This window comes from Triticum dicoccoides, chromosome 6B, assembly GCF_002162155.2.
Source record: "Triticum dicoccoides isolate Atlit2015 ecotype Zavitan chromosome 6B, WEW_v2.0, whole genome shotgun sequence".
In the NCBI taxonomy this organism is placed as follows: domain Eukaryota; kingdom Viridiplantae; phylum Streptophyta; class Magnoliopsida; order Poales; family Poaceae; genus Triticum; species Triticum dicoccoides.
Window position 1 is genome coordinate 692,559,093 of NC_041391.1, and position 11,707 is coordinate 692,570,799.

Here is an 11,707-nt window from a genome sequence, read left to right on the forward strand (position 1 = left end):
GTGGTGGGCGGGACATGGGAGGGTTTGGGGGGGGGGGGCGAAATGGGGCGCCCGGGTGGTGCTTTGTGCCATCGATGGGCGGGCCAGGGAAGGACAAGCGCGCGTCCCGCCCGTCTGCGCGCTGTCCGTTTCACCCCAAAAGCAGCCCAAACTTGTGCCGGGATGGGTCAAAAGCGAACATAAAACGGACAAAAGTCCGTTTGCGCCCGCGCGCTGGGCCATCTGGTTTATCCGTTTTGCCCCAAACGAACGCACCCGGACATGATGGGGTTGCGCGCTGGAGTTGGCCTAATCCACGGAGGAATACATGCATTTGACGGGCATCTCAACACTAATTAATCTTCTCCCCCTACTGATTTTCATGGAGATGGGCTCCGCCTTGCTCCTAATTTCCAATCAAAAATTGCCACCTATTCACAGTCCGCTGAATCCATAAAAACAAGTCCGTGCGTGTAGCATACTCGCTTGGAGAGTATCCAGTGATACCACATTTTAGATGATACCGTCATATACTACCACATATACCAAATTTGAAAGTTTCCAACTTTCTGAAAAAAATTGTGAATATTCACAAATATATGTCTAACTTTAAATCCATATCCATATTCGATTCACACTTAGAGAAACAAAAGAAGACAAAAACCAAATGTGTATATTATCTCCCTTTGCACTATTCATGCTTGATCTTCTTGCCCCGCGCCCTGTGTGTAGATCACAGTGGGGTTTAAAATTCCTGGGGATCACAAGCACACATCATGTGAACATTTACACACTTTTTCTCAGATTTTTAGAAGAAAAAAATGGGTTTGAATTTTATGAAGTATTTAACCAAAAAGTACCACATTCATTGATCCGTGCCCACAAATTACCACTTTATGATTTGTGCCGAAAACTACCACTTTTTTCCAAATCTATGACTAAAAACTACCACATCGACTTAACGACTGATTAGCAAAAAATAAACTTGACTATGACAGGTTGGGACCACTCGTCAGGGCTGACAGACCATCAAGTTGTTTGACTGTTTGTGTTGACTGTTAAGTTACACATGGACATTTTATCGAACACTTGGTGTGCACCGGCACTTACGACCGCCCGCTCAGGAGGAGCTCGCGGCCGCCGGCAGGATCTCTACGACAAAGCAGGAGATCGACGACCACCTAGGAGGAGCTTGTCGCTGCCGGCAGGATCTCTACGGCAAAAGCAGGAGGAGCTCGACAGCCGCGGCGCCGCCTTTAGCCGCTGCCGCTGGTAGGAGCTCGCCGCCGCGCTGGCCTCTGCGCAGCCGGGCGAGTTGGTTGTCGGCCGCCTCTAGTCGTTTCCGTGGGCAAGCGCTGGCCTCCGCGCAGCCACGCGAGCTAGTTGCCGGCAGCCTCTAGCCGCTGCCGCGGGCAGGAGCTGGCCACCGCGCTGGCCTCCGCGCAGCGGGGCGAGCTGCTTGTAGCCGTCCGCCTCTAGCCGCTGCCGTGGGCAGGAGGACATGTATTTGTTGTGGCCAAACGACGGAAGCAGCACCAACGACATGTTGGCGACGCGGTAGTCGGACTTGGAGCAGATGTCGCAGCTGGCTGCCGCCCCACATACGAACTTAACGGTCAACCAAACGGCGTTGACTTATGATGTCATGTCAGCAATTACGTGCGGGCCAAGGCTGTCATAAGCGCGTTTAAAAGGGATGAATCGGTTGATTTACGAACATGGTAGGTTTTAGTCACTGATTAGCAAAAAAATGGTAGTTTTTGGCATAAATTCTTAAAATGGTAATTTATGGGCACAGATCGACGAAATGTGGTAGCTTTTGGTTAAATACTCGAATTTCGTGCATTGCTATGACCTAAGGGTGTGTTTGGTAGCTATTCCCACCCTAGCATAGTTGTTCCCCTTTGAGACATGCTTAGTCTAGACATGCCGAGTACATGCAACTGCGGCTGTTTGGTAGCAATGTATGTACTGACGCATGCTGAGCTGAGACTGTGTTTGATAGCCTGCATCAGACAAGACATGGTGTGTTGAGACTGTGTTTGGTAGCCTGTATGAGGTAGGCTGCATGAACGGAATTTTTGCCTTACGTTCGATGAGATTCGAGCAACAAACCATTACCATGCCAACATAATCTGAACAATGATATATGAAAAAAAAATTAACATTTCACATAAGACATAATCACCATAATTTATATCAATGCATCAGTAGATTCAAATTACATAAGACATAATAACCAGTGCATCACTTGATTCAAATTACATAAGACATAATAACCAGTCCATCACTAGATTCATATTACATAGCCTCATTCGAAATACGCTATAATAGTCGTTAAAAAAGGGATAGTTAAAAAAGGGATAGTGTCAACGAGCACCAACTAACATCAACTCAAAGAAGATCATGATTGGCTTTCAAGATACGTTTGAACGCTGCTTGACGGACTTTGTTATTCATCTTCACAAAGTTAAGGCATTTTGCCTTATGTTCTGTGAGATAATCTAAAACAGCCAAGCGCTCATTTTGATCAAACACGGTAAGGTCCATGATAGCCTTGTACAAGTCAGGGTGTGTTTCAGCATGACAAGTGTTGTTTATAGCACTTGCAATCTCATAGCATCAGTCATGTTGCTACACTGGAGCGAGTCCTCCTCGGTCAAACCTGATGCCCTCTTTCTCTTCTTATTTGAAGTAGGTGAAGGGTCCTGAGTGGCACTAGCAGTAGGAAGTACAACGTTAGACCCAGGAAGATGTTGCAATACCTCATCAGTTGTTCCTTGCCCCTCCATGGCATTGGTTTATCTTTGTCTTTCACAACAATAGGCGTTCCCAGCAAGCACATGAGTTCCATCTATTGCTCCAACACAATCCTAGTTAATAAAGACAAATGATTGTTATTCATAAGTCTCATCAATTGTTTCTCTTTTGTTTGAATTTTTTTTACCTTGAAATATGGATAGAAGCGGGTGCTTTCTTGTATTTTACGATGGCAATGGTTGGAGGGAGGCCGAATCATCTCATCTCTCAACTCCCCAACAGCATAAAGCACTGCCTTAAAATATCCTATTAATGACTTCGGTAGATCTTCTAAAGATTGGTTGTAGTGTCCTATACCTTTGGTTATGGCCAACTACTAGAAGAAACATGGCAACTTGTTCCTCGATAGAAGTATGGATGCTATCCAACAATAAGTTTCTCTCTCTAAATATAGCACACAAACGAAAAAAAGGAGCTTTTCTCATTCTTAGTTGATTAGAACAATTTATATCACTAGAGTGATAAATATATCTCAAATTTGACTCTAGATATGGCACGATCGGCCATGCTGCCCACGGTTATCCTCGGTGTTTGTTGCCTAGATCTTCTAAACATGAGCATCATGTAAGCATACAATCCAACCACTAGACCGGCTCCTCTCACAATTAGTTGCCTTCGTTTTCTTGCCAATTCATCCACGACAAATACAAACAAATAACAGTAAACTTAGCACAACAAAAAAAATTCAGCATCACAAGCAATGAACAGAAGATAGATAGTTCACAAATTCCTTCATGCATAATTTTTTTGTCTAAACCATAGTACACTCTCCGTACAGAAGATAGACAGTAAACAAAATAAAAGTATCATATTTCAATTAAGCATACGATTAGATCCACAGCAACAGAACTCGTCCCTGTTCATTGTTTCCCGGCCCGAGGTAGGAAGGAGTGGGTTACGGGGAGGAAGGGGAGGAGGGGGCGGAGGAAGGGAAGGAGGGGGAGGAGGAAGGGAAGGCGGAGCGGCTACGTCTGCCAACTGGCGAGGTACTGCAGGGACGGCGGCGGAGGCGAGTTGACGGCTGGGGCCAGGAGCTATGGCGGGCCGACGACGACTGAAGGGCCGGACAGGAGCTGGGGCGGGGCGGCGGAGAGATTGGAGAAAGAGGGGACCGACGGCGGGGTAGCTACTAGCCCATCTCAATGCAGATCTGGCGGCTAGGTTTTGCGTCGCGGGAGGAGAGCAGAGGAGGGGGTCGCGCAAGGGGAGGGAGGAGCGGGTCGCGCGAGGGCAGGGGAGGGTAGTCATTCGAGCAAAGTGGGGCGGGGGGAGATTTCGCTCGTGTGCGGGCTCAGCCTCACTCGACTGAGATGGCATACTTTTATTTTTTGAGATCTGTTTCATGAAATGTGGTTTATAGAAAGTCGTATGTCTAAGAGTACACCTCAATAAATACACCGTAACAGGCATAGTACTACAAATGAAGAGTCTAACTTGGTCAATGCCCACACATTAATTAATTATCATTGTTTCTTCTTTAGATACACAACTGTGGATGAACCAAAGTGGACTCAAGTAACACAGTTTTCTGATAAAACTAAAACAAGCATTTCAAATTCTCTAAAATCTAACCTTTTTTTCTTCAGATTTTCTCTAAAATCAAGCATGCATTTATTTGAGGGGTATAACGATTCTTTATTCAAGTTCAACGGAATCAACAACGTCATGTGGTTGAAAGAACCACACATGCCTTCCAACATCTAAAGACAAATCAAATTTAGCTAAGCCACCAGCCTCAAGACCTTTTCTCTAAAATCGAGCATGCAAGCTTTGTTCAATTTGCAGTTTTTTTTAGGCAAGTTCGATCTGCACAGATGGGCCGTGCTTCAATCCCCCACAAGCCTGAAAAAGGCATGACCCACTCAGCCCACTATAAGCCCGAAAAAGCCCAAGCTCCAAAGCCCAGGTACGACCCACTACGCCTCCCTGCTGCGACACTAGCGGAGCCACGGCGGCGACGACGGCGCGAGCGACCAAAGCTAAACCTTCCCCAACCCCTCCCCGCCGCCGCCGCCGCCGCAGCCATGTCCCAGAAGAAGTCCCGCGGCGGGGCCGCCGCCGGGGACGACGCCGACGAGCTCTCGCGCTCGAACCCTCCAGGCGGTCCTCCTCGCCGACAGCTTCACGCTCAAGTTCCGCCCCATCACGCTCGAGCGCCCCAAGGTACCGCGTCCCCCCTCCCCCCAAACCCTACCCCCCGGCGGCACCTGAATTGCGCTGTCCCCGCAGGTGCTGCTGCCGCTGGTGAACGTGCCGATGATCGACTACACGCTGTCCTGGCTGGAGACCTCGGGCGTGGAGGAGGTCTTCGTCTTCTGCTCCGCGCACGCGCAGCAGGTCAAGGAGCACCTGGAGGAGGCCGGCTGGACTGGGAAGCCCGCGGCCCGGGAGATGGCCGTCACGGCCGTCGAGTCGCACGACGCAATCAGCTCAGGCGACGCTCTCCGCGTCATGTATGGCCGTGGCGTTGTGAGTTTCTGATCTCCATCCTTCCTGTGGATTATGAAGGACTGCAGTATTGATTGTAGTGTCTGTTGCTGTTGCTGCTTAGCAATTTGTCTTGGCCGGTCGACTAGAACTGATAGTGAGCATATGTGAAACTGAAGTCTGGGGAAAATTTTGGGTTGTCATTCCAGTTCATTCAAGGAAGGAAAGTAGATTTAAATTGTATAACTTCATGCCATTCCAGGTCACTCCAGTGGCCTCCCATTTGGTACTGGTTGCCTCAATAGTGAGGACAAATAATTACAACCGGCAAGAGATTGTCATGGAAAAATGATGATATTAAATAATATTCAGAGCAAAACCTAGCATTCATTTTTCTGTCTGATGGCTATTACCCAAAAAAGTTGTTCAAGGTTTTCACTGTAACATCATACTGAACACATTAGTTCAGCTCAATGCCTCAATTTTGCTATTTTTCATGCACTTAGCTCTGTGATTGCTGTGCCTGCTTAGCAATAGTATCACGTGCCCTTTTTTTGTCCTAATAGCTGTCGCTTGTGCCTCAATTATCGTCACACATATATAACGCAGTCTTATTTTCTTGTTCTATTCTGATTTTTTCACACACTGACAGTGTGCCTGACATTTCGTTTACACTTTCAGTTGTTTCATCCATTTGTCTGTTCTATGTAGATAAATGGTGATTTTGTTCTCATCAGTGGTGATACAATCAGCAACATGAGCTTAAAAGATGCTCTCCAGGAACACAAGGACAGAAGGAAAAAGGATCCACTTGCTGTTATGACTATGATTATAAAGCATTCAAAACCTTCAATCCTAACGCACCAGACACGTTTGGGCAATGATGAAATTGTTATGGCGATAGCTCCTGAGACAAAGGAACTACTTTATTATGAGGATAAGGCAGATAACTCACACCTGTGTGTGACAATTGATAAGGATATACTGGCCAATAATCCTACTCTCCAGTTGCATAATAACATGGAGGTCTGCCTTCAAACTTGTTAATTAAACAACGGATATATGATTTTTTTCCAAGCTCATCTTTTGCTATATTATTAAGGCCATGATTCTCCAGAACTTCAAATCTTGTTTTATTGATCTTAGTAAATTCCCCCTTTTGCTGACAGGATTGCTATATTGATATCTGCTCGCCAGAAGTCCTTAGTCTTTTCACCGATAACTTTGACTATCAACATCTCCGACGTCATTTTGTAAAGGGTTTACTAGTTGACGATGTAAGTCCGTTCACCACCAGTTGACCTATGTAAGACAAGAAAACATGATGCTTATTTTTAGTGCAGTATCTTGAGTGCCATCTCTCTTATCATGTCTCTTTTGTAACAATCAAATGGCATGCCAATCCTTTCAGATTATGGGGTACAAAATCTATACTCATGAAATACGCTCCAGCTATGCTGCAAGAATAGATAATTTCAGGAGCTATGATGCGGTGAGCAAAGATATAATACAAAGATGGACATACCCTATGGTGCCTGATGTGTTATCTTTTGGTAACTGTCATGAAATGAAACTTCACCGCCAAGGAATTTACAAGGCATCAGGTATGCGTAGTTGCATACTGAAAAGAGCCACAAAGATTTATTTCTGTACCTTGTTTCGTTCCTTGATTCATTCCTCAAAATCTAGATGAATTTATCAAATCAATATGTTCAATTTGGAATGAAGAAAGATATTAGTCATAGTATCATCAAAATTCTTGGTTTAAGGTTCATGGGCTGTTTTAAACTGTGATTTTTGGGCATGAACTTTTACCTGTCATTTAGGTCTATAGGTATGTCATAGTTGATTCCTGTAATTATATAACAGCACCTTTACATATGAACTGTTCACATTCATCAAATCTTTTCCAGATGTTACATTGTCGCATTCTGCACAAATTGGTGCGAATTCTGTTATTGGCAATGCGACAAGTATTGGAGAGCAGTGCAAGATATCAAATTCGGTAATTGGGGAAGGTTGCAGTATTGGTAAAAACGTTCTCATTCACGGTTCCTATATATGGGATAATGTCATAATTGAAGATGGGTGCAAAGTGAGTAACTCCTTAGTCTGTGATGATGTTCATCTAAAGGCAGGGGCAATTGTTGAGCCTGGCTGCATATTGTCATTTAAGGTATGTTGCTATATATTACATCCCTATGCTATCCACTTCTCCTTTAGGAACAGGCTATAAACCAGTTGCAATTTTCTATTCAGCAGCATTGCAGATATTGATTAAATTCTTATTTGTACCATTTCAGATTAAAGTTGGAAAGAATGTTGTTGTCCCTGCCTATTCAAAAGTGTCACTACTTAACAAGCCTTCAAATGAAGATAGTGACGAGGAACTTGAGTATGCTGACACTAATTCTGGAATTACAGATAGTCCACGTAAGTCTGCATACCCTAAAATTTCTGTTCTTGATCATACATGCATTTTCAATTTATTCTTATGATGGATTGAATGTATCACTCATGATTTACTTAGAACACTGGCTTTCTATACTGCAGCCTTTTCCATCTCAAAGAGTAATGCCGACCACCCAACCATCATATGTGAAGATGATGACTTAGGGGCATCTGAGGTATTCTTCTATTCTTAGTTGGTGCAGTGATTTTTGTAATCCATGCTTGCGTTACTGTGGTTGTCAGGATTATATCCAGGCACCCTGGTGATACATTTGTCATGTCTTGATTTATAATCATTGTGGTTGCTGTCTATGATATTTGCTTAGACTGGTACCTCTGGCGTCCTTGGTTACATATGGGCAAGTGGTGATACTGGAATTCAGGACGAGTGGAGACAATCAATTGCTCCGATTCCTAAAGAAAAGCTTCAAGAGTTGCAGCATGCTGTATCTTTTGACGATGACGAAGGATCAGAAGAAGACTTGAACAACCGTCCATCTGAAGCAGACCGTGACAATGATTCTGAGATCAGTGTGGTTGAGGATGATGATTATACTAAGTTTGAGAAAGAAGTTAGTAGCATATACTTGGGATTCTCATACTCTTTTTGTCTTCACTTTGCTGATTGGTTTACCCTACTTAGGTCGAAGAGACGTTCCAGAGGGCACTTGATGGGGTTCATCAAGATAATTTGATACTAGAAATCAATGCGCTCAGGTATAAACTCTTTTCTGCACAACAGACATATTTGTGAATGCCTACTAAATGTAAACAACCATGACACATATAAGTCAAGCAGATGAAATTGCAGTTTTGCTGCAAAGGACATTTTGTTTTGTTAAAAAAATTAAAATATATTCCTACATATCAAGAATTCAAGATGAGATATAATCACTTCTTTTCATATGGAACACTGAAGTAGCTGGAAGTAATGTTCCATATACAATTTATTCTGCAGAAATATTGCAGCCATGCTTTTTTCACACCATGTAAAACCACAAACTGTTTTTGCTGGTAATGTTCATTAAGCATCTGAATTTGGATTAACACTCTATTTCCCAAGCACTAGCTTTGCTTGTATAGAGTATGAAAGTTGTTTGCGTTGTCTTGTTCTAATTTTACGGCCTGTCGATAATTAACTAGTATCTTCGATTTCTGCCCAGATGATTTTCTTAGTTGTATAGAATGTTTGTTTAATCCTTCACATCACTGATAGAGTATGCCCCATTCTTTATTTTGTCTAGTTTTTATAGTCATAATGCTGATTGTGTTTGCAAATTTGTGCTTATTTTTCAGGTTATCTTATAGCCTTCAACACGCTGATTGTGCTGGAGCAGTTTTCTATTCGATCATGAGGGGTGCATTAGTCGCTGCACAATCTACTAACGGTATGATTTCTAGGGATATTTCGCAGTTTTATGAACCATGATGCATGTCAAATTGGGATAATGATTTGATCATTAGCTACAACATTTGGTCGTTTAACCGTAAGAGTAAAGAACCAGTTCACAGAGGAGCTTAGTGTGGTAAAGTCCATAGGATTTTGCATAAAGCATTACATTTCCTGTATTGCAATTTGCAAAGTCCAAACATGACAGTCCCAACTGTGGAACTTTGGGATGCGCTTTTTGATATGGGATGCTTTTTTCCTATAGCTGTTAGATCTCATGATGAAAGATAATAAAAGCTTATTTGTCCTGCTCCCCCTCTTTATATAGATAATCTTCTAAAGACAACTGCCGACGCACTTGCCAAGTGGAAGGATCTTTTACGCAATTACACCAAGACAGTTGATGAGGAGGTATGGCTCGAGGATATACTGGATAAATACCTTGAAGTCTGCATGAGTAACATCTGCTTGAAAATTCAAAAATACCATCAGGTTTATTGATTTTAAAATGGTATCGCGTCCAGTGTGTTCGTTGTCAGGTTTAGTCATGTCAGTTATCTTCCATATTGAGTCAGCATAGGTTCCTTTATCAGCTATTCGAGCATATGCAAATCATATAACTGAAGTAATCGTTTATATAATTATTTGACCTGATGACATGTTGATCTGCAGAATGTGCATATAGTATGGTGATTTTTGTTGAAGTGTATATGTGGAATGCCTAGCCTTTTCCATCAGTTCAGACTTTTGGTTGCGTTGGCTAGTGCATGAAGCTTAACATGGTATCAGAGCTAAGGTCTTGAGTTCAAGTCCTGGCTTTCGCAATTTATTTAAAAATTGCTGCTGCCCCCCTGTCTCCACGTATGAGCCTCTTGAGCCATACCTCTGAGTCTATCCACACGTTGACTTTCCGCGTCACATGTGAGAGGGGGTGTTGAAGTGTATATGTGGATTGCCTAGCCCTTTCCATCAGTTCGGACTTTTGGTTGCGTTGGCTAGTGCATGAAGGTTAACAATTTTGAGATAGCTCACCGCTCTTGCCATGTGGTTGCATATAGTATGGTGGTTGTGGTGACTGCACTTCCAAATTGTTGTGTTGGTGCACGACAGACTCTTTGAAGGGCCTCTTCTGTGGTTGTCAAGTTTTAGGTCCAGTTTGAAAACAGGGTTTTCCCATGGATTTTTATGACTTATTGAGTTGTTTTTGTCTTTTGTATTTGACATGGGCTAAATGGATTATTTCGTGATGGTGATGCAGATGGAAATACTATTGAAGTTTGAGGAAATGTGCCAAGATATCACAAAAGAATTTTCTCCACTGTTTTCAAAGGTAAAAAACTATTCGATGTCAATTACAGATAAGTTCCGTGCCATTATTATTTTTGGATATACATATGTAGTTTCGTTTGCACTGCTGGGTAATGTACACTTTTTGAGAATTGATGATCCTGTTTTTGTTGGTTTTGTAATCTTGTATTGAACGCAGATCTTGCCTTACCTCTATGATAAGGACGTAGTCAGTGAAGATGCAATTTTGAGATGGGCGGAAGAAAAAGAAAATGCCGACGAGTCCGATAAAGTTTTCGTTAAACAGTCTGATGCTTTTATTAAGGTATATTCACTGTACTAAGCTGAGTTCTCCTTTTCCATTTCACGTAAGATTTACCTGGCCTGTTTATGTCTTTCTATTTCTGTAGTTTTTCATGATCACAAACCTTCCGTCAGAGGGAATTATTCAAACCGCGTGTCTTGTATTTATAATAATAGCTCCTGGCACGATGGTGGTAGTATTTGCGGCACTGGGTTTGTGCCATCTGTTGTGCGGGCAGAACAAAGTCTCAAACATGATTATGTCTCGTCAAAACTAAATCCCACTGAGATGGTTGCTTGTCTTGAGCATACTAACCTGTCACTCATTTTCCTTGGCAGTGGCTCAAGGAAGCTGAAGAGGAGGAAGACGACGAGGACTAGGACGAAGAAGAAGAGTAGAATCGGAGAGGAGCGCAGCGATTTGCAGTTTGGGCGGTTTCCGACGGTGAGTTTGCGCCCGGGAAGTTTTGGAAGCTCGATTTGTTTGTACAACATAATTCCCAGTTTTGTTCCTAACCCAATCGGAGGGCAAAAGAAGAGAGGTGGGAGAGAAACATTTGCCCGCGCGCAACACATGGACCCGCAGTTGAGTGTAGATATGTTTACATAACTCTCCTCTCTCCATGCGTGCTTGCTTGGCTGATGCTTCCATGAGAGAAAGTCTTGCCGTTTTACTTACCGTCCATCCATGTGTTCCCCTTTGCACCCAGCCAGCCAGCACTGGCTCGCGCAGGCAGGCAGGCAAAATCTTCGGCAAAGGCTTCACTAAGATATGGATTCTCCTTTTATCTTTTCGCCGGGGAGACGGATGGATGGATGGATTGTGCGTGTAGTGGGGGAGGAAAGGAAAGCAGCGGAAGCCGGGTGAGGGGGAGTGTGAGTCTCCTGGCGCAAAAAGGGGGCAAAGGGATCATGTGGGTTGCGTAGATCCGCCACTAATCTTACCTCAAAAGGTCCACGGTTTGTGTTAAAGCACGCTGTTTTTTCCCTTTCTTTGCTCGTAAAGGCTCTCGGCCTATCCTGCTTTGTCTCGGCCAACTGAACGGCCCG

At 43.6% G+C, this 11,707-nt stretch overlaps 1 pseudogene; it reads left to right on the forward strand.

Annotated features, from left to right (window-relative positions):
* The first annotated feature begins 4,764 nt into the window (after window positions 1–4,764).
* On the forward strand, window positions 4,765–11,279 carry LOC119324275 (annotated as a pseudogene).
* Window positions 11,280–11,707: the final 428 nt, after the last annotated feature.